We start from the raw sequence: 22,873 nt of genomic DNA, 5'->3' as shown, positions 1-22,873 counted from the left end.
TCGTTATTCAAAAATTTTGAGAGCCCACAGTGGCCATTAGATTTAAGTTATTTTTGTTATTTTAAAAGATTGTTTTTTATTGTTCATTTTTCCAATCCATATACTATTGTTACCTATTTCTTAAAAATAAAAATGATTTTAAAAAACAAAAAAACAAAAACAGGCAATAGCATACTGTTACCACGAATTCGCCGATTATTATTACGGCTAGATTGTTCACAAATGCTTGTGCTCTCCACTCTTGCTTGTCGTTTTCCTCTGTTTCGCAAAATCCGAGTTCCACCATGGACGGTAAGATAAATTATGCAGACAAGACTACCTCTCTAGTAAATGTACATAATTAAGGCGGGACGATATTTTGGGTAGGGTATATGTATACCATGTATATTGCGCTCCCCCTCGGACACCACCTTGTCATGGTGGGGGAGCTTGGGGTAGTTTACTACTAGACTAAGGGTTATAACTCTGCAAGTGGTAAGAAGTCACAGACTTCGAATCCAGCCGCGACTTTGAGAAATCATTTTGGAGACCTCACTTAATTCATGTTCCCCATGGAGAAATCTGTGGAAAACAGGCTCTCCACTTCAGTGGAAAACCTACACCGGGTGTCTACGGCGGGGTCACCCAAAAAGAATAGTAGAGCAACTCCCTTAATGAGAGGAATTGGAAATCTGACTACGGCGGCCTGTCGATGACACTGTTGCCTAACTCTTCTAAAATACGGAGGAGGAAGGCTTGGCAGAAGGAAAGTTTAGCCGCAAAGAAGAAGGGACTACAAGCTTGCTTCTCAGAACCTTCTCCTTCACCTGTACCCGGAAAAATGGAAGAAAGGGAAGCTGGCAACGTGAACGCAGCTAGTCTAACACCGGTATATGAAAACAGATCAATGCAGCCCGGAATCCGCCAATCTGGGAGGGCTTTTAGCCGACGACAACGGAAGGCACTGCGAAAGAAGGTGAAGTTTCCTGGGAATGAAGACATGGACGTTGCTACACCACCAAATGTGGCGATATCCACAGAAATCCGACCCAAGAAAGCGGAAATTTCGGCGGAAGGTGAGAACAAGCTGGTAACCCCGGTGAGATCCACACTGAACGCAGCAGACTTTTCAGTTAGCGACGGTTTTCATATTAGTCTGCACTTATGGCTACAAACATAAGAGTTAGTCAACTTAACCTGCAGCATACCAAAGCTTCTTCCCATCTACTGCGGCAAAGCTGGCAAAGTTCCAGGACTGTCCTTATATATTTCTGGTTCAAGAGCCATGGGTTCGTTTTAACAGAATCTGCGGTATTGAATCAGCCAAGGGGACTAGAATCTTCTTCGATGAAAGATGCTCGAGACCGAAGGCTTGCGTTCTGATGTCAAAATTGTTATTATGCTGAGACAATTCTGTTCCCAGTACCTTGTTGCGGCCAACTTACAATACCAGGTTAATGGTAAGAGGAGAAACGTCATAGTTGCCCCCGCTTACTTACCCTATGATTCTTTCTGCCCTCGGCCGACGCAAGAACCAAGGGATCTGGTGGTGTATGTGGAATCAAGGGGCCTTGAATTTTTAATAGGTTGTGAGGCGAACGCTCAGTATGTTTTTTGGGGCAGTAACAAATGCAATCTTAGAAGAGAGAAGCTTTTTGATTTTATCACTTCAGCTGGTCTGGTGACCGCGAACGTAGGGTGCGCCCCTACGTTCGTGGGGCCAAGAAGAAGTGAAGTAATTGACCTAACAATCTCGATTTCAAAGTTGTTAGAGTTGATTAGAAACTGGTGAATGCTAGATTAAGTCTTACCCTCACATCACCGTAACTTAGAATGTAGTCTAACTATTGCAGGCGAACAGCCTGTAATACAAACACGGAATCCTAGGAAAACGGATTGGACGAAAAACCGAAAACGGAAAAACGGTTCCATGGTGAAACCGAGAACTGTAGAAACTTAGGAAATCAACCAGACGGCTTTTAAATAGTGCTTGCAAAAGCAATAGAGATGAAGACTGCCTAAATTCAAGGCGAGAATATAAGAGGTTTCTGCAAACCTTTCAACACGAAGGTGTTGCAAGGAGAATTGGGGCATTACCAATGAAAAAGCGAGAGCTGCTATAAAGCTACTATACTATCATTTCAGCACTTCAAAGCGCCTGGCATGGATGGCATCTACACATCGATGGTAAAATAGGGTACAGAGTACTTAGAGCAACTTCTAAGAAATATTTTACCAGGATGTCTTGATCTGGGCTACTTCAGGCAAATCAGCCTAACATCATTTTCGCTGAAATGTCTGGAGAGACTGGTTGAGTGTCACATTCGCAAGAAGGCTAAGGCTGTAGGGGGAGCAATGGGGTGTTCGTGAACATTGAAGAGGCTTTTGACTGTATTCCCTTCCAAAAGCTCTGTGATGCCGCCAGAGAACATGGTGTTGACGAAACTCTAATGAAGTAGATCTACGCTATGCTAACGCAGAGATTGTTGTGTACTGAAGTAGATGTTGATCACTACCTAACAATGGAAGCGACGAATGGTTGCCCTCAAGGAGGTGTGCTATCGCTACTTCTGTGAAGTATGCTGATCAACTCACTATTACGCGAACTGCAAAAGGTGCTAATACTCGTTCAAGCTTATGCGGATGACGTGGGTGTGCTGGCTGTTGGTCAAGATCTCGAAATGTAGTGTAGAAATACACAACGCTCCGTTGATTTGATTGACAGTTGGCGTCTTAAACATTACCTTTAAGTAAATCCAAATAAAATCACAATGTTATTATTTATGAAAAGGAGGAAACTCAATGGTCTTTGCCTTCCAGAGATGAGGCGGAGTTATTCTAGACAAGAAGCTTCTTTGGAACAAACATGTAGCGGTGAAGATGAAACTAGCTGTCACAGCTTCCGGACTATGTACCTTTGCCTAGACATGGGAACTTAGGCCTTAGGTAGTAATGTAATATGTAATATGATGCTATCATTAGGTCGATGTTCGTTTATGCATCCGTAGTAAGTTAAGTTGAAACAAAAGAGTTTTCGCTGTAAACTAGCTACACTGCAAATAACTGTGTGCCTAGGTATCACCGGGGCCATGGGCACGACATCCGGCGCAGCTCTGAATGCATTACTCAATTTGCAGCCCTTGGATTTTTTTATTTAGAGCACATGGGGCAACAATGGACGTGGGGGGCACGGATCATTGGAAAAATCATTGGGAAAACTGAATCTAGTTTTCGCAATGCCTTCCGATTCTCAGATTCCCATATATCTGTTTGGTAGAAGATATGATGTTATCTTGATACGAAGAGGAAACTGGGACAAACCAGAAGAATGAGTGTCAGGATATACTGAAGTCTTCTACACCGATGGCTCAAAAACAGAAAATGGTTTTTGGAGCAGGAGTTTACCTCTTGAATAAGAACGAGAAGTAGGCTTTTCCTTTGGGACAATACACACCGGTCTTTCAGGCTGAAGTGTATGTGATCCTAAAGACGGCAACCTGGATAATTGACCAGCGGTTGAAGGGCAGGCGCATCGCAATATGTAGCGATAGTCAAGCTGCATTGAGGCCGTTGAGTAGTACTTTGATCACTTCAAAAATCGTTCGAGAATGTAGAAACCGATTGATTTCAAGTCGGTGGGATTATTCTAGGTAGCTGGTCATTGTGGTGTAGAGGGGAATGAAAACTCGGATGCCTTAGCAAAAGAGAATTCAACTTCACCCATACCCGGACCAGAACCACCAGAACCAGCAATTGGGGTGCCGGTAGCATTGGCTGATTCTTCAATCAAAAACTGGGAACGAGCTTTCCATAATGACAGGTGGCGAAGCCTTAGTGCTGCTAGACAGGACAGATAACATAATCTGTCAAAAAGAAGGGAAAGTTGCATAAGTTTTGTGGGCATTCTGACTAGCTAGGTATACATTCAGATGATACGTGTCTTGTAATGAGGAACATTTTCTATTTGAGTGCCCCTCCTATGGACGCATCAGACATCAAATTTTTGGTGCTGATGTGCTTCAACTACAGCGGATAGCATTACATCCACTAACGGAAATCCTGCGATACTTAGACGGATCCGGGACATTCTGTTAGACGGGGGAATCGAGTACAATGGACCACTAAGGTCTGAGCACTCAAAACCTTTGCCTCTCCCCCACTTCAAACACACACACATATATATGTATTACTTGGAAAAACTTGCTAATCGCTTTTTCGCTTGACAAACGCCAGCTAATCAGAGACATCTTTTCTCTGAAGGCCGATATTAATTACTTCCAGGATTCTTATTAAATTGTATTGTCTATTGATTTTATAAATTAGCAAAACAGACGGCAGAGAATAATTAATTTATCTTGCCAGTCTATCATTTGACTTTACAAATGGATGAATCAGAATGCGTCTGCCAGCCCAATTACGTTGTTGAATTCATTAATTTAGTGAGACCTTCATGTCATTCACTTTCACCAGAAACGTATGCATTGGGCTTCCTGATAAGCTCTTATATGTTATTCTTTTGCTATTTTTTAATGTTCACTGATGTGAACACACTAGTCGTTAGAGGTTTTTGCATTCTAAAAGACGATTATAACACTTTTTCAGCAATTTCTCTGTAGTCAAAAGTTGAGAACACCTCTGAAGGTATAAAGACGCGGAGATATAATTGAGAAGACTTCTTGACGTTGAGAAATTCGAAAATGGTCAATATCCTGAAGTAAAGTACTTTACAAGGTGGGCAGATGCACAAAAGTTAAGGCCAGTATAAACACCGTAACCAAAATCGTATTAGATTTGAAAATCAGTAGAAAGTGGCCAAAACATGACGCGCGTTGGTGAAACTAAGATGAAGATTAAGGACGCCTGGGAGGTAAGGAAAACGCTCAATAGCATCTTTAGCTTAAGAACACTTAATTTTTCTTTGGTGAAAGCGATTTTCTCTCTGGTATTGGAAAATGCAGTTTGGCCCCGATTAAGGTCTTTCTCTGATCGCTTCAAGGTAAAATAACAAACACCGTAAGAACTTTCTTGACAACCTTTTGATAAATAATATAACATGTATGTTGGTTAATGCTTTCAAACAAAAATGCTTATATTCATCGTGAATATGAAACTTCTGCCTATTTAATTGGATTGATGAATCATTGATTATGCTTTCTGGTTTTATCATTGGACAAAAACTGGTTAAGCTAGAGGTACTCACTATCTTTTAGGTTTCATCTAGTTAATTGGCTTTGATATTTTCCGAGAAATATTAAATGGTTTCTCTAATTTATGTATCATGAACGATAAAATAGATTTGAATTCAGAAGGGCATCATATATAAATATGTGTTTATATATATTTTAATTAAAAGAACTTACCCCATAAAAGTAATGTTTAACTGTATTGTACTGTACTGACATTTGCTTTTTTTATCTAATTGACCATATAATGAGGAAAACATAATAAAATCAACGATTACTTCCCGCATATCTTTATTCTTATCATTTTGTAATTATCGCTTCCTCATTGGAATTTATTAATACAATCATACAGTCATGCTACTTTGATTGGGAACTTTGAATAATTAATAAAGATGTGAGTTTACCTTCGTAAAGATACTTGCTTCAATGGGCATTATAAATCGACGGATCAGGAAACCTATAGTCTTCTCATCTTATTATCCCATGAACTTTGATCAAATTGAGTTGTTGATTGGTTACCGGCAGGGGACTAATTTGTTCTTCGCCAATATTTTATTATTAATTTGGATTATGTTTCTATTAGATAAAATTTCAATTATTAGGGCGAATGTGATAAGGAAATAACGGCAAAATTGGTATGCATGCGCTTATGGTAGTAGTACAGTGTGAGGAATTGAAAAATAAATTTTGTTCTTCACGTAGTGAAACAAGTAAAATATATTGAAAATGCACCATTTAAAGTTCAAATTGAAATCCAAGATAGATCCAGCAGTTCCATGGTTCGCAATCAATTATTAAAAATTACACCAATGTACTATCACTAATACTATTATTAACTTTATATGAAGGTAATTTGAGGCTTCAATACCATATAATGGTAGGTTCGCGACTTTTTCTTATTTTTAGATTGAGTAACTTATGCGAATGGGGGTCGTGAAAGAAGTGACCACTTTCAAACCCCTACAATAAATTTCAGAACCAGCTTTGAGAAGTAATTGAGACCTTTCATTTGATACGGCACGTGACGGTGCAAAACATTTAGACCCTCCTTTCGTATGTATGGGACCCCCCTTAGACTCAACGTAGAACGATGTTACTCGCTACAGACGTGGAGATTCACAGGTCCCACCTTCCAACCAAATGTAATATCAGTAGGAGTAAACCTTTCTGATGAAAGTACTTGTGACAAGTAGACAGATAGTAAACCGATTTTAATAGCGTTTTATTTTATATAAAACCTTTAAAAATATACTACCATCAAATAAGAATTTAACACAGTATAATATACAGTATAAAGAATTTTTGAACATCTCATTAGTAAGCATAAACAGTTTAATCCAAGTCAAGGACAATGTGGAATCTATCAGATTTCTTGTTTTGTTGATGATACATTTTGTTTTATATAGGACAACGGAAAAGGCTCAAGGGTTTCATACCTCACTCAACTCACTACTATGCGAACTGCAAAATCTACCAATACACGTTCAAGTTTATGCGGATGACGTGGCTGTGCAGGCTGTTGGTCGAGATCTCGGAATGGAGTATAGAAATATACAACGAGCCGTTGATTGGTTGACAGTTTGTGTCTTAGGCATGGTCTTTCAGGAAATCCACGATGGTATTATTTACAGAAAGGAGGAAATTGAATTGTCTTTGCTTTCCAGAGTACAACCCTTCTAATCTCCAAAGAAGTAAAATATCTGGGAGTTATTTTAGATAAGAAGCTTCTTTGGAACATGTGGAGGATGAAACGGGGTCTCACAGCTCACGGGCTATGTAGATGGACCTTTGCCTCGACATGGGGACTTGGGCCTCAGGTAGTAATGCGGATATATGTTGCTATCATTAGGCAGATGTTCGCTTATACATCCGTGGTGTGTTGGGTCAAGGTGAAACAAAAGAGTTTTCGCTGTAATTGTGTATCTGGATACGACCGGTGCTATGAGTACGAAATCCGGCGCAGCTTTGAATGCATTACTCAATTTGCAGCCGTCAGATTTGTTTATTTAGAGCACTACAATTAGAACAGCTCATAGACTAATTCGATTAGATTTACGGTGGGCACACAGCATTGTCAGAGTTACTAGGGAAACTGAATCTAGTTTTCGAAATGCCATACATCTGTTTGGTAGAAGATATCATTTTATCTTGAAATGAGGAGAATACTGGGACGAACCAGAAGAATGAGTGTCAGTATATACTGACGTCTTCTACACCGGTGGCTCAAAAACAGAAAATGGTTCTGGAGCATGAGTCTACTTCTCCAATAAAACGAGAAGTAGGCGTTTCCCTTGAGACAATGCACATCGGTCTTTCAGGCTGAAGTGTATGTGGTCCTAGGGGCGGCGACCTGGATGACCGATGAGCGGTTGAAGGACAGGCGAATCGCAATCTGTAGCGATAATCAAGCTGCATTGAGGGCGTTGAGTAGTCCTATGATCACTTCAAAAATAGTTCAGAAATGTAGAAACGGATTGAACTCTGTTTCTAAATTCAATACGGTGGAATTATTTTAGGTACCTGGTCATTGTCGTATAGAGGGAAATGAAATCTCGAGTGCCTTAGCAAAAGAGGCTTCAACTTCCCACATAACCGGACCGGAACCAGTAATTGGGGTATCGGTAGCATTGGCTGATGCTGCAATCAAAAACTGGGAACAAGCTTGTCATAATGATAGGTGGCGAAACCTTAATTCTTCTAGAGACACGAAACTTTTCCTGTCAGAACTAAAAAACATATTGCAAAGTTTATCCTGTCGAAAAGCAGAAAGACTTGCAAAAGTATTGTGGGCATTCTGACTGGCTATAGTTCACTAGCTGGGCATATGTTCAGAATAGAAATTATCCAAGATGTTACGTGCCCATCCTGTAATGGGAAAGTGGAAAGAATGGAAAGTCTATGGACGCATCAGACATCAGATTTATGGTACTGATGTAGTGCAACAGCAGCGGATAGCATCACATCCACTACCGGAAATCCTGCGATACATAAATTAATCCGGGATATTCTGTTAGACGGGGGGAATCGAGTTCAATGGAACACTAACATCCTTATGAACTGAACATCCTTATGAAATCAATCAACTCTGTTAGTTTTGAAATTATTAATTTTGGTTTCAATTTTTTAAATTTTAACGAATAGTAGTTGTATTTTTGTTTTTTTCGTAAATCTAACGAACAATTTTTGATTGCGATTTTCTTCGATTTTGTATGACATTAATTCATTTTTTAACCATAATGTCTATCAATTTCTTCATACAGTCGTTTAAAACAATTTCTTTCACTTCTCCGTGTAGTTTGCTTCAGTTTACTTCGAATTTTGTTGTTTTTGCTAGCATTTGTGTTGCCTACTCAGAAATGTTCGTGTTCCGGTGGCTAGTGTGCTTCTTTGATCTACCAACTACAAAACTTTTCGCAGGAGGAATACCAGGTAATCTGCCTAACGTTCCGAATCATATTTAACCCCCCGAAATACCTTTCACCTTATATAGTTTGCTGGGTGACTCCTCTGGGCACAGTGGCCATTAACACCGATATTCCCGCTAATACGGTACTTTTGATCTTAAGTAGCTTCCTCAGAAATTTATAATTTGAAAGCATGGTCGATGTCAATCCATAAAAATTTCCTTAATTTTTTCATTTCCTACAAAACTTTAAACAAACGACATTAAGGAAAACCATGCTCTCTACTTTGCAAATTTGAAATTTTCAGAGACCAAATATCAATTCGTGTTAAATTCAAATTTGCTGTCAATTACAGATACAATCACTTCATCAAAAATATAAAAATTCCTTTGTTCTGTACTATGAAATTTCAATCCGTAAGTGCGAAAACCAACCAGAACTTGGAAATGCTTCCAATGATTATCAGGCCATGTCGAGTGAAGGTGAAGGATGCAACGCGTGCTCATCAGAAGGGTAAGAATGACGACCAGTCACAATGCAGAAACTTTCCCCACGAGGTGAGCAATTAGTGAAAGCGAAAATGATTTGGAAAATCAACACAACACAATACTCATCTTGAAGATACAGTTCATGGTGACATTTGCAAAAAGCTGTCTTTGTTGCAACAATTATTCAATATGTATTCATGTTACGCTGCTTATGCCGTTTTCTTAGCTGAATGCCATTAATCTTCATCTTATCTCCACATGCTGAGTCAAAGTAGAAATTTATCTTCGTCACGAAACTAGAATACTAGTTTAACTTCAAAATTCCTTCATCTGAAGTAGTACGCATTCCACCCTGGACAGTTGTGATGAACAAATTAATCTCATACGGCCTTCATGGAAGCTGTTTTGACCAAATGTACACAATTTATTGCCAAGAAAGCCATTTCATAACATGCGAACCAACCAACATCATATTTATTTATGCGGGCCTTCTCGTTTTTGTATGGACATTTTTAAAACTGAAGCAAAGCAACTATGATACAATAACAAGGCTAGCATTTTTTCTTCTGCTGAACTTTCGCATTGATTAAGATGTTTTCTATAATAGAAGCATTTGCCCCGTTTTTTTCTTAATCAAAGTCTGCCATGCTACATGCCCGGATCGGTTAGTGGCTAGGGACTTCCCCAACAGAAGGACACAGTTGAAATCTCACTGGCAGATTGGATATCAATTAGTGATCCTGGGTGAACATACTGACCACATTGTTTCTTAACAAACCGTTCCTTGAAACTCGAAATAAAGCGCTCTAACACGAATTAAGATCCAGGTTCAACTTTAGGCCGTTGCCCAATCAATGATTTATTACCATCCAACAAAAGCTGTTCAAAATATATTTGAAATTCTTAAGGCAATATTTCTTTCTGTCAGCACTTTCTCCGAGCTTTAATCTCTCAAAATAGATCATTAATTGTTTTCGCATAACAGTTAAAATGCCAGCCAACATTGGCACAAACTACAGGTAAATATGTAAATTACAACACAATCTAATGCGGCTGCCTCTATGTAAGCCAATTCGTGTGCATTATGTATATTTTATACTTCGCACCTTCCGGCAATCAGTTCAATCGAGTTCATCTTATCCTAATGTGAATTAATAAATCTTGTTTACACATTATTTGCGACAGGTGTCTCGTAACAAGTTCAATCTGAGTGGACGCCCACACTTTTCAAACCAGGGATGATGCGAAGTTCGAGAGATATCGAATTATATTCCAGTAAAAGGACGTTGGGCGCTTCAGATATGAAAAGTTTTGTTTGCTTCTTCTGTGAGTATATTTGAGTGTAGAACTATCCCATTTGTACGTAGCCCGTTATGTATATGCATTTAGCATGTCTGACTACACACTTTAGTGTGATATTGATATTTAGTTCCAGTAAATTTACAGGGGAGAGTCAACTTTAAGCTACTGTAACTTTGTTAGTAATAGTATCATTTTGATCAAACTTGGGGATAATATGCTTCATATTATATTTTATACTACTACCAACTTTCATAACTTTTGGGTAAACTTAAGGGGGGTTTTACTCAATTTGACCAAAAATATGGAAATATACTATTAATAGCTTAATTTGAATAGATATCGATATAGAGAGTATTTTGAGGCCCTAGGCACCATATAAAGGCAGCTTCATGATTTTTTTCAGATTTCCGGTTGGGAATGGCTCTGTCAAAGAAATCATCACTTTCCACCCCTACCACTCCCCGCCTTTTTAACAAATCTCAAAACTAAGACCGGTTTCGAAAAGTAATAATCGAGACATTTCATTTGATACCCCACATAGCTACATTCGCTGAAAAAATTTTTACACGCTCTTTTACATGTATGGGGACCCCCCTAAATTCAACCTAGAAGGATATCACTCACTGCATGTCTGAGGGTCCACAGTTCCCACCTTCTCACTAAATTTCGTGTCAATCGGTATAGCTGTTTCTGAGAAAAGTGCTTGTGACAGACAGACAGACAGACAGAGTGTTGACGCTACGCCTGCCGGACAATGTGACAACTATTGGCTTCGCCGATGATATCGGAATAACAGTGGTTGCAAAGCACCAAAACGAGATCTAGATCTATGCAAATGAAACGATATGGGAGATTCTGGCCTTTCACTTGCTGAACATAAAGCAGAATTAGTTCTCATTAGCAAGAAAAGAACTGTGAAAATCAAAGTTGACGAAAAAACAATTTACTCCCAACCATCGCTCAAATACTTGGGAATAATTATTGACAGAAGACTCAACTTCAAAAGACACATTGAATACACCGGACCTAAAGCGTCTTCCATCGCTGCAACGATCTCGAGGATACTACCAAACATTGGTGGGCCAAGACAAAGTCAACGTCTTCTGCTCTCTAGGGTAGTCAGCTCCGTGCTACTCTACGCTGCTCCAGTTTGGGCAACTGCTCTGAATAACAAAGTGAACTGCCGAAAATTGGGAATGGCGTATCGGCTAAGTGCACTCCGGGTATGCAGTGCGTATCGGACAACATCAGGAGAAGGAGCATATGTATTAGCAGGGATGCTCCCCATAGACATCTTGGCGAAAGAAGGCCGGCGACTCTACGACAAAACGTATGCAGCTGGAGAGTCTAGCGCATTTCGAAGGCAGCCGGCACGGTGGGAAGCTATCGAATGGTAGCAAAAGCGATGGGACCAGTCCCAAACTAGTCGTTGGACATACTGCATTATTCCGGATAGTCGGAGATGGTTTGGTTTCGTTCGGGGAATTAAGCTACGAGTTAACACAATTCTTAAGTGGACATGGAAGTTATCGTGCTTATTTACATCGATTTGGTCACGACGAATCACCATGCTGCCCAAGATGTGGTAACGTGGCTGAGAATGCGGAGCATGTCATATTTGATTGCCCCAGGTTCACCGCGCACCAAATAAGAATGGAAGCGGTCGCAGACAAACGTTTAACACCCGAAAACATTGTGGAGTTTATGCTGGAGTCAACGGATGCGTAGAACCAGGTTGTAAGGGAACTGCAAGCTATTCACCAACAGCTTAGGCAGGAAGAACTACGACGAAAACAAGGAAGGGAGGCAACCATAATGAGCCGCAGTTAAAAGCTGATCCAGCCCCGCGACGCAATACTTTATAGGAATTTCGTGGGGAGAGTGGAATGAGAAAAAGGTGGTCTTAGTGAGTAGAAGTCTCACATAACTGCGTGGCAGGAGCGAGCAGTAGTTTTGAACCTTTCCACCCTCCAAGGCCGAAAACAAAAAAGACAGACAAACAGATAGACATACAGACAGACAGACGCACAGACAGACAAACATTGAACCGATTTTAGTAAGGTTTTGTTTGCGAAACAAAACCTTAAAAACGGCTAAATTATCGTACCACTTAATAGCTGAGTATATTTGTACGCTGGAAAGGCATTCCAAGACACTGACAGCGATATATGATGGAGCAAATGTCAGTTGCCAAATGCTCCACCGAGGTAAAATCTTTGAGGAATGCAACTAGGTTGCATTTTATAATCGACGATCTTCTTAATACTTATTCGGCGGATGCGGGAGGAATTAATACCTCTTTCTTCAAGACAGGACAATTCATATGTTTATGCTGATAGCGTTGTTTCTGCTGACGTTAATATTGAACTTAATATTACCCGACGCATTATTAATGTTAGATCCGCCTGCCCTGTTTTGTCCAAAATCTGGAAATACAGATACCCAACTCCAACATCGAGTTGAGTTTTTCCACACCAATGTCTTTTCTGTATTGTTTCATGGGAGCAGCACGTGGGCAGTGACCGCCGCTGTTACTCGGAAGCTCCAAACTTTCGATAACATCCCTCTATGGTATCTCATCGGAGTACTCCGGTTGACACAATCTGGAACAATGAACTGTGTCGGCATATCAGACAGGTTTCGATAGACATGTAAATTAAAAGGCGGAACTAGCGGTGGATAGGTCACATTACAAGGAAGGCTGTAAACGTTGCCGGTCTCTTAAATACGCACTTGTGTTCTATGAACTAATAACAAAGCAACTGCACTAACTCGAGTGTCCGTATATTGATTTAAACCAAATCTACTATTTCTAAATATGATATTAGCAAAGTTTTAAAATACAAAAAAGATTTAAAATACAAAATACTATATTAACTTATGCGAGTATTAAACTAGACAATATAGAAATAGAAAATGGATATTCAATATTTAGGCTGTGTACGTATATGCGTATATTCTATAGCTTTAAAAATCTATAAATATCGATAGAAAATGAATCTAATACAACCCTGAATAAACGAATGTTAAGTAGACGCATAAGAGGTAAAAAAAAATCGAATATTAATTTGTGTACTCAATTTGAGGTCATTGGAGTAATTTGAATGTTAACAAAGCAGAATGCGGATAAACTGTAAATTTTAGAGGATGCTGAGGGCAAAAAGTTAGTTTTGTGCGTTTGGAAAATTATAGGATGTCTTTGTCAGTTTTAACGCAGCTATAGGGTCTGAGCCGATTCAGTGAAGGATCAAAGGTAGTGGCTCTGTCTCTCTGTAAAATATTTTTATACAGAATATGGTCATGTAGAGTATCAAATAAAAGGACTCCATTAGTACTTTTCGAAACTGATCTTATTTCTGATACTGATTGAAACAGAACAGGGAGGGCTAAAAATGTATGCCTCAAAAAGAGTAACAGGTCTCAATCTTAGAATCTATCCAACCGAAAAATCTGCAAAATTCACAATGGTACATCCATTCGAAACCTAGGCTCAAAATACATACCATTCCGATATCTGCTCAAATAAAGATAATAATAGCATATTACCATATTTACGAAATTTTCTCCGTAAGTTCATCTCAGAAGTACAAAATGTGGTACCATTACACGTAATAGTATAGTACACACTTTTGGAATCCAATTATTATTAACAACGTCAAAATTGTGCATTTCCCGTGAGTTTATCGCATTCTAAGACATGGACGAGGTCATCATATCAAACCCAGTAAATTAATATCAACGGTGGAGTTAGAGTTTGAAAATGTATACAGCTAAGGACTATTTTTAATTTTGACCTATGTACGAATGGAAAGCCATGCATAGGCAATTTTTCAGACAAGGTGAACACAAAACCTCCACATCCAAAGCGTCCAGCTTCCAATATACCGACTTGTTTGGATCTGTTATTGATGAAATTCTTCACATTTGCTGATAATTTCGAATTTCAAGTGTGAGGGGTATGAGGTTGAATATTATCATTACAGTGCTTTTCAGATCAAATTATTTGTTGTTTAAAAAATAGAGGGCAATTGAATTTTTAACTATGTGCACACGGAACTGTAATGTACTCATCGTTTCTTCCACAGGGAAACAAAATCTTTTATACCTGCAGACAATGAATGACAATGAATATATTTGATGGTCAGGTGAAAAGTGAGCATCATTTCTTCGAAAGCAAATGACAAACGAAAAAAGGTCATTAATCCATGAAATTATTTAAAACAAGTCGGGAAACTGGAAGCTAGACCCTTCAGGTTTGGAAGGTTTTGTTTTATTTCGTCTGTAAGTATATTTGAGACAAGAAATATCCCATTTGTACGTAGCCCCTAATGTATATGTATATTCAGTATGTCAATTGATATTTAGTATTTTGGGTTGCAGCAAGAAAAGACAAATTGAGCTACAGCAATTTTATTAATAATAATACGATTTTGATCAAACAAACAACAAAACGAAGTATTAAATCATGCTTTATATTATATTCTATATTACTGTACCTCTAGGTTTATAGTCAATTTTTCGGTTGGATGGTTTCTGAGAATGAGTCCATTAAAGAAATCATCACTTTGGTCCCCGTACTCTAAAGTACTAATCGAGATCTTTCATTTGATATGCAGCATGACCACATTCGGTGAAAAAAATGTCACATATCCCTTTTGCATGTATGAGGAAGCCCCCTGAAACTCAATGTAGAAAAATGTAACTAACTGCATGTGTGAGCGTGCAAAGTTCCCACCTTCTTTCGAAATTTTGTGTCAATCGGAATAACCGTTTCTGATAAAAGACAGATAGACAGACCGATTGTTTTACATTCAAAACCGTGAAAAGAAAAATTTGTGTATTACTGTCCACTGTTTTTGAACACAGTATAGAGAAGACCTAAAAGCTTTACAAAAAGTTTAAATTTTAATTCAACATGGGAAGTCAGCTAGATCCAATAGTATTTCGTCGGAAGGGCTGGGTTGCGGTAAAACCTTCGATCTTTTGATGCTGTTAAGTCACTGTGAAAGTTCGAAATTACTGCAAAGGCCACAGATGTTTGTATAATCCGCTGAGATATTTACACATTTATGCACCGTCAATATGCACAATGCCAAACAACTGACTTTCTGTTTACCTAAGATGAATTCACCGAAAACCAGATGACTCAAAGGAGATTGTCACCAAAACGGACCATAAACTCCTGAATAAATTGAATAATAACTATACCGATCTTGGTGTATATAGCCCACCGTCAGCCAAACACGTCGGTGCTTCTTCCCCATCGTTAACAGACGGCTTAGTTCATAATCGTCTAATGCAATAGGAAATCCGACAATTCAGCACCAACAACAGATTTCAGATTTTAGCAATTGAGACTGCAAACAAAAGTATTATAGCATGGGTGGTTGATAAGTTTGCATCCTATCTCGACACTAATTACACAAATTGCGTGACGATAGAACACCATGTAAATGGAAACTAGAAATTTGTGAAACTCCACTGTGATTAATTTCTTTGATAAACAAAACGAAACACCAGAAGCTAAACGCTTCGGATATACAGAGACACAGTCACACTGCACAGTCGGGGAAGGATACCTTCTACGAGGCAGTGGAACCAACCCTTAGCTCCTGTCCAGGTATGATATCATAATCGTACTTGGTGATTTTAACAGCCAGTAGGGACGGAGCCCGTATTCAGGCGATACGTTGAATCCCATAGCTTACATCGAAATACAAATGATAGCGGACTGCAGATTATTCAATTATCAGTGTCACATGAAATGGTTCTTGGAAGTTCCTGGTTTTCGCGGAAAGCGATCCAAAATCTAACGTGAGCCCTTCCAGACGGAAAGACTTTCAATCAAATTGACCACGTGTTGATCGATCGACGCCACCTCTCAGCCTTGATGAATGCCAGAACATTCCAATATAGACTCAGATCACTACCTCATTGGTATGGTGCTCCGAGCCTGAACATCAACACGACTCAGAATTCCCTCTGACAATCAGGTGAGAGTTAACACTGAAGCCATTCACAATACAGCTCTCCGCAATAACTATAAGGGGGAAATGGATGCCACAATAACCGCATTCAAGAGAGATCCTGAACGTGAAGCATCAACAAATGATCTTCACAATCACCTGAAGAACGTTATCATAAATACGGCCACAAACATACTCGGCTCCAGCCGCAAAAGAAGTCAGAATGGCTGGCTCGACAATGAATGTAAGCTAGTAACGCCGCATACCGAGTAAGGATGCATTCTCAAAGGACGTGCCGAGACTTATCACGACTTCACAGATGGAAAAATGAAGCCTGGGAGAACCAAGATGTCTGCGAACTAGAAAAGTCCAGGGAGCAATCGCACCAGGCGCGCAAATTTTACAAACGAGTCAACAAGATGAAGCCTTACTCACGCTCATCCTGCCGAGGCAAAGAGGGAAACCTGATTTCCGGCAGAATGGGCATATTGGAACGAGAGGCTCAGTACTTTGATGAACTACTGGACAACCAGAACATCGGCGAATCGGGACCTCCAACTGAAGATAACGGACTAATACTGCCACCACCAAGCATAAAAGAAGCAGTCCGTACAATTTAACGGCTTGAGATTCAGAAGTCACCAGGAGCCGATGAATTTACAGCCGAATTGGTTAAATATGGAGGCGACCATTTACACCAAGCGATTCATCAACTTATACTCAAGATGTGGGACAGTGAATCAATGCCTGACGACTGGCAAAGAGGCAGTACCTGTCCCACACATAAAAAGGGGGATATCACGCAGTGCAGCAATTATAGAGGTATAACGTTGTTGAGCACCATCTATAATATATTCTCAGCTCAGCTAGGTCGGATATCCCCATACGCCCAGAACATCATTGGTTCATATCAAAAAGGCAACACTCCAGGCAAATCAGCAACAGATCAAATTTTCTCTCTGCGGCAAGCGATGGAAAAACTGTTGGAATATGGACATCAGTTGCATCATCTTTTCATCGACTTTAAAGCCGTCTATGATAGCATAGCCAAAGTAAAACTGTACACGGTCATGAGAGAATTCGGTATACCGGCGAAATTGATAAAACCGACTAGGCTGACCCTGACCAATGTGAGAGGCCAGATTAAAGCAGCAGGATCAGTGGCGAGATCATTTGACATCAACAACGGTCAAAGACAAGAAGATGCCCTGTCATATGTCCTCTTTAACCTGACCCTGGAAAAACGATCCGTTATGCTGAGGTGAATGCGAGGGGTATGATTCTCTTTAAGTCCACCCAACTACTGGCCTATGCTGACGATATCGACATCATGGGAAGAACCACCCGACACGTACAAACTGCCTTCATCCAGATCGAGCAGGCGACGCGAGATGTTGGACTGCGCATCAATGAAGGCAAGACAAAATATATGGTGACAATGTCAGCACCAAAGCAACCACCAACCAACCAAATAAATTGCCTACAGCTGAGCTTGAACCATTGTCAGGTAGCCCAGGATCTGCTCTCCCAAAGTGTAACAAAACAGAGACCAAAATTGATGTCACCATCATATGCGATCAATAGAGTGTTTGGTTATCAGATGGAAGCAGCAATTTGTAGCTGCGGAAGCCGAGCCATTGAAAAGACTATGAATAGCCCAGAAGATGGATTCACACGAACAGAGGTAGGTAACATTAATACATATTGCTGCTATGCTGCGCCAAGTCTCACGCAAGATGTATTCATAGTAATAGTCGATAGACTTGTTACCGATCCAAGTCACCACAACCCAATTATAATTGCTGGCGATTTCAACGCTTGGGGTAGCCGCAAGACAAATACAAAAGGTCGCATATTACTTGAAGCATTTTCACTACTGAATATCGTCCTGGCAAATACCACGGGGTCAATACTTTTCGAAGACGGAATATGGAATCACTAATATACCTTACGTTTGGTAGCGAGACACTTTTCAAAGAACTTAATTGCTAGGTGAGCGGAGATTTGATATCCAAGAAAGTCGATGATCGAATGCTCGAACCAATATTATTGCAGGGCACAAAGCCGATGGGAAACGCAGAAGAAAAGGTCATGCATGTTGTTGAGAAAATACAGAAAGCATCTATGTTACGTCGCACTGTATTCAAGAAATAGCCAACTTCTGATGAAATTCCGAAATTGATAAATGTTTTAAAATTCGTCTTAAAGCCGGGAGATGTAGTCAACATAGCAGGAACCGACCTGAGTAGTACAACAAGTAGACATTTCTAGAAGTAAAACGGAAAATTTCCAGAGGTTATGCAATGAAGCAGACTCTGAGCCATGTGGAGGTGCGTACAAAACAGTCATGGCATCGATCAAGGATAAACGCTTACCGGCGATCACGAACCTAAATTTGCCGCAAGATATCATTAGTATTCTTTTCAAACAAACCTCAAGTGGATCGAGCCTACCCACTGTTCAATTAGTTCCCGACGAAATTTCCGAGGTACCCACAGAATAAGTTTTTGATGCTGCGAAAAAGATTGCGGTGAATAAAACTCCAGATTAGATGCAATCCCGAATAAGGCGGGTCAAGACGGTTCCAAATTGGTTCCCACAAATATTCACGGCATTTTTCAAAGAAAGGGTTTTCGTGAAAAGGTGAAAGCAACAGAAGCTAGTGCTAATTCTTTTGGGTGATTCATCGTCTTGTAGGCCTATATGCCTATTGAACGACATCGGTAAACTGTTCGAGCGGATAATCTACAACAGGCTTATACCGATCACCGAAAGGGAGAGTGGACTCTCGGAGAGGCAATTCGTATTCGGTAATTACTTTTAATGTGGAAAATGCGTTGAACTCTGCAAACAGGTGTAAAATAATTGAGTGTTAATCCAAATTAGGCACTCCCAAATACTTGGTATAGAGTTTCTCCACGAGAAGAATAACAAATAAATATTTAATTACATTCTAATAGCTAATTTTTCTATCCTGAAAGGAGAAGAGGTTCATTTAGTTTTCTTGAAGAGTTTTTTAAACAATGGGGAATAGCAATTACCCAGATCTGAATTAACCCTAGTGTCAACCGGTTATTTGCTAATGAACCAGTTTTCATAAGCATCCAGCTGGTTAATCTTTCTTACCTGCTTGAAATATCGGTATTTGCAAGAATAAATATTAATGAAGGCGATCCAAAACACGCTAAGGAAAAAGGAACATTGGAGGAAAATGAGAAGTACCAATACGAGCCGCAGTTCGTAACTGATCCTGCCCTTTGACGTAATATCGAAATGTCAGTCCCGTGGGTATGCAAAGGAGCAGGAGGTCTGTTTTAGTGAGTAAAAGCCTCGCATGACCATAGGTAGATTTCAACCTTTTCACCTCGCAACGTCGAAAAAAAGACAGACGGACACTATGACATTGAATCGATTCTATAAGGACTTGTTTCACACAAAACCTTAAAAATGGAATATATCTTGAAAGTATCGTTGTTTCTTCCCCCTGATTGCACTTCTAAAGTACAGACTCCAGTTCAAGGCATTATTGAAAACTTAAAAGTGTACTACCATAAACGGCTAATGGTACATCTAATGCACTCTATTAAAGACCGTGGCGGTACAGTAGGAGGCAGTGTGGCCAGCGTTGTGCTATCTTCCATTGCCACAACCAAGTGCGTAGCTATTGAATGAGATGAGAGAAGATACCAACAGTATTTAACAGCAGTTAACAGCTGGGTTTACCGTCGAATGGACATAATACTATACAAAATGTTGCGGAAATGAAACAGAATATACGAATTTCGATAATGACGTTGCACGATGCCATGATGTTCAGCGAAGATTAGGAGAACGAGAGAGAATTTTGTTCAAAACAATACCTCCGAAAGCAAAGAATTGATAAAAGAGGAAAGAATAAGAAACTATACAGTGGACAATAATTGATTACAGATTCTAAAAAAAATTGAAACGAACTGGATTTTTTTTTTTGTTATTTTTACCGAATACACAGATGTGTATATACAATTTTAGAAAACTTTTAAAATATGATAATGTCCAACTGAAAAAAGGGAGTAATACAAAATTGCAAAATATATCAAATAAACAAACAAACAAATATAGCAATAAACAAAAACTTGGAAATGGGGACACCTCTGAATCAAAACGAAATGTCCCGGGTCCCGCTGGTATCGCAATTACAAAGACTAGCAGGCAAACTAGCTTTTTTTTGTGAGCCCATGATAATCTTTATTCAGATATATCGTTATCCTTACAGCTTACTCATTAGCCTTGCGCCCTCTGACGTTGATAAAAAATGAGCAATAACTTCAGCACAGCTTGAGAGGGCTGAGCACAGATCATTTTGCTTCTGAAATGTGTTAACTTCAATGAAGTTTGGCCAGAGTGATTTAAAAAAATAATAGCGGCGCTGTCAAACTTGCGAATAACAAGTTGTCAGATTATATTATTTCCTATTTTCATTCGCATATTAAGATATTTGTGCAGTTTTCGTCTCTGTATTTTGTTTTTTTATGGCAGTTTCTCGGTGATTTAAATTTTATATTCAAATATAGCCAAAATTATATAAGCATGCTGTTTTCACAGTGAAAATGAAATAATTGTTCTATTTGCAAACCAAATTGCGAAACTACCTCTCTTCGTGGAATTTGCCAAAATGCCACTACCTACGAAAGGAACTACATGTAATTCGAAGTTATTTGAATAAACTTAATCAAGCTATTTGAGTCTTCAGAGAACTCAAGTGGGCCTTAATTGTTTTCATGACTTCCCAAAAATTGCACTTTCACCCATTGATTGGGCTTTCAACCTTTCAGCAATAATTCATTTTCTCAAAATCATTGACCACCTTCAGTGACATACATCTCACTTTTTTGCACATGAAAATGTGTGATTTATATTTGTGTGTATGACTGTAGGTATGTGATGCAGACATGCAAAGTTGGTGAAAGTGAAGTGATTACTTTATAATGCGAGTAGATTGGATGCGAAGAGTTTCTTAGCATGGAAAAATGTAGTGTCTAAATTTCGACAATTGTTGATTTATTTAAGAGTAATTACATGGACAGTAATTGATTTGAAGATTGTTTTGTCTTTCGGTTGTTCGCCTGATTTACATAGTTATTATAATTTAGCCTAGAGTTATACAATAGTTTTGCTGATGGAATTGGTTTTAACCGAAAACCAGTTGAAACATCTGCTGTCAAGTGGTATAGGAAGATACCTACTTGAAAGCGACAATAACTTCATTATGTTAATAGGTAAGCAGTATTTACTACACGATCCAAATCATTTTTTTTTTTGTAAGAAAAGCAGAAAAGCACCATTTAGAAAATAAATAGCATAGGACAATTTTATTCTGGATAGTAAATTCAAGTTTTGTACCGATTTTCTTTTAGGAGCCTATCACAACACAGTAACGTTTGCCTATCTCAATTACTTTGGCGTAAGTTCTTAGACATCCCTCCCTTTTCAGCGAAAAACTGAAACCGTTGTTTCCGAGTCAGTAATGAGCACCCACAGTGATAGTTTTAACTAAAATAAGAAATTTCAAATTTCAAGTTCGAAATGGGAACTCGGCACTTAAGGTAAGAAAGTTTTCACATTTTTTTACAAGAATTTTCTGCTGACGTAGGACCTTCATATGGTGTTGGAAAAAATAAAACCTTATTAAAATCAGTTTACTGTCTGCATGTCTATCTGTCTGTCATACGCATTTTTCACGGAGATGGTTATTGCGATCGACACAAAACTTGATCGGAAGGTGGGAACTGTGAACGCTCACGCATATATTTAGTTTCATAATTGCACGTCGAATTTAAGGGGGGGGCCATATAAGCAAAGGAGGTGGGTATTGTAAATTTTTTTTTACCAAATATAGTCATGCGGGGTATCAAATGAAAGCTCTGAGTTAGTACAACAGGTCTTAGTTTTTACATATCACCCGAAAATGAATATTCTCTCATATTATATGCATACGTATATTACATGCTAGTTACCAATGAGACAAGTACACAATCAAATGCCTTTATAAAAAAAATACACAAAACCTTTCACTCCTGACGGGACCAGCTTCCGGTTTCTCGACTTGTGTTTAACCATGATCAACACCCTTTCTCTTGAGGCATGTAACAAAACCTTATATAGAATAACCTTCCTTAGCCTCTTGATCCTCAGATGCAATAAGAATTTATTCATCTCATTGCATTTGGTATTGTAGTTATGCAATGCCCTACTGGCAACATGCACAATTAAGTATTAATATTTTCGTGCCGCGTCGTGGCAGTCAAAGGGTAGTATAGGTCCCAGAGCGAAATGTGGATTGGTGCCCACAATGGAGCATAAGAGCAAGCAGCTCTACAACCAAACCCTATCTCCACCTTCACGTGGTGATCGCTGGGAGTTCTTTCTTCATGAGAAAATGCAGGCGGAGAAAGATGAAGGGGAGTCTCGCGCGCCTAAAAGCAGGACAAAATGTACCAACTGGTCCTTCTGGTTGGAGGGGGGGGGGGGTGCTAACATCCCTACACAGAAAACTGATGTTACGAAGCCAC

At 39.3% G+C, this 22,873-nt stretch overlaps 1 protein-coding gene and 1 long non-coding RNA gene across 2 annotated transcripts in view; one reads left to right on the top strand and one right to left on the bottom strand.

Moving 5' to 3' along the window:
- The window catches only part of LOC119648162 (sensory neuron membrane protein 2), a 208,885-nt gene that overhangs the window by 121,068 nt on the left and 64,944 nt on the right, over positions 1-22,873 (bottom strand).
- Positions 21,401-21,900, top strand: LOC119648163. Its single transcript, XR_005249025.1, has 3 exons — positions 21,401-21,580; positions 21,719-21,735; positions 21,796-21,900. It is a non-coding gene; the product is annotated as an uncharacterized LOC119648163 (long non-coding RNA).

The sequence above is a fragment of the Hermetia illucens genome, chromosome 2 (assembly GCF_905115235.1).
Source record: "Hermetia illucens chromosome 2, iHerIll2.2.curated.20191125, whole genome shotgun sequence".
NCBI lineage: Eukaryota > Metazoa > Arthropoda > Insecta > Diptera > Stratiomyidae > Hermetia > Hermetia illucens.
This window is presented reverse-complemented; position numbering and strand designations above follow the sequence as displayed.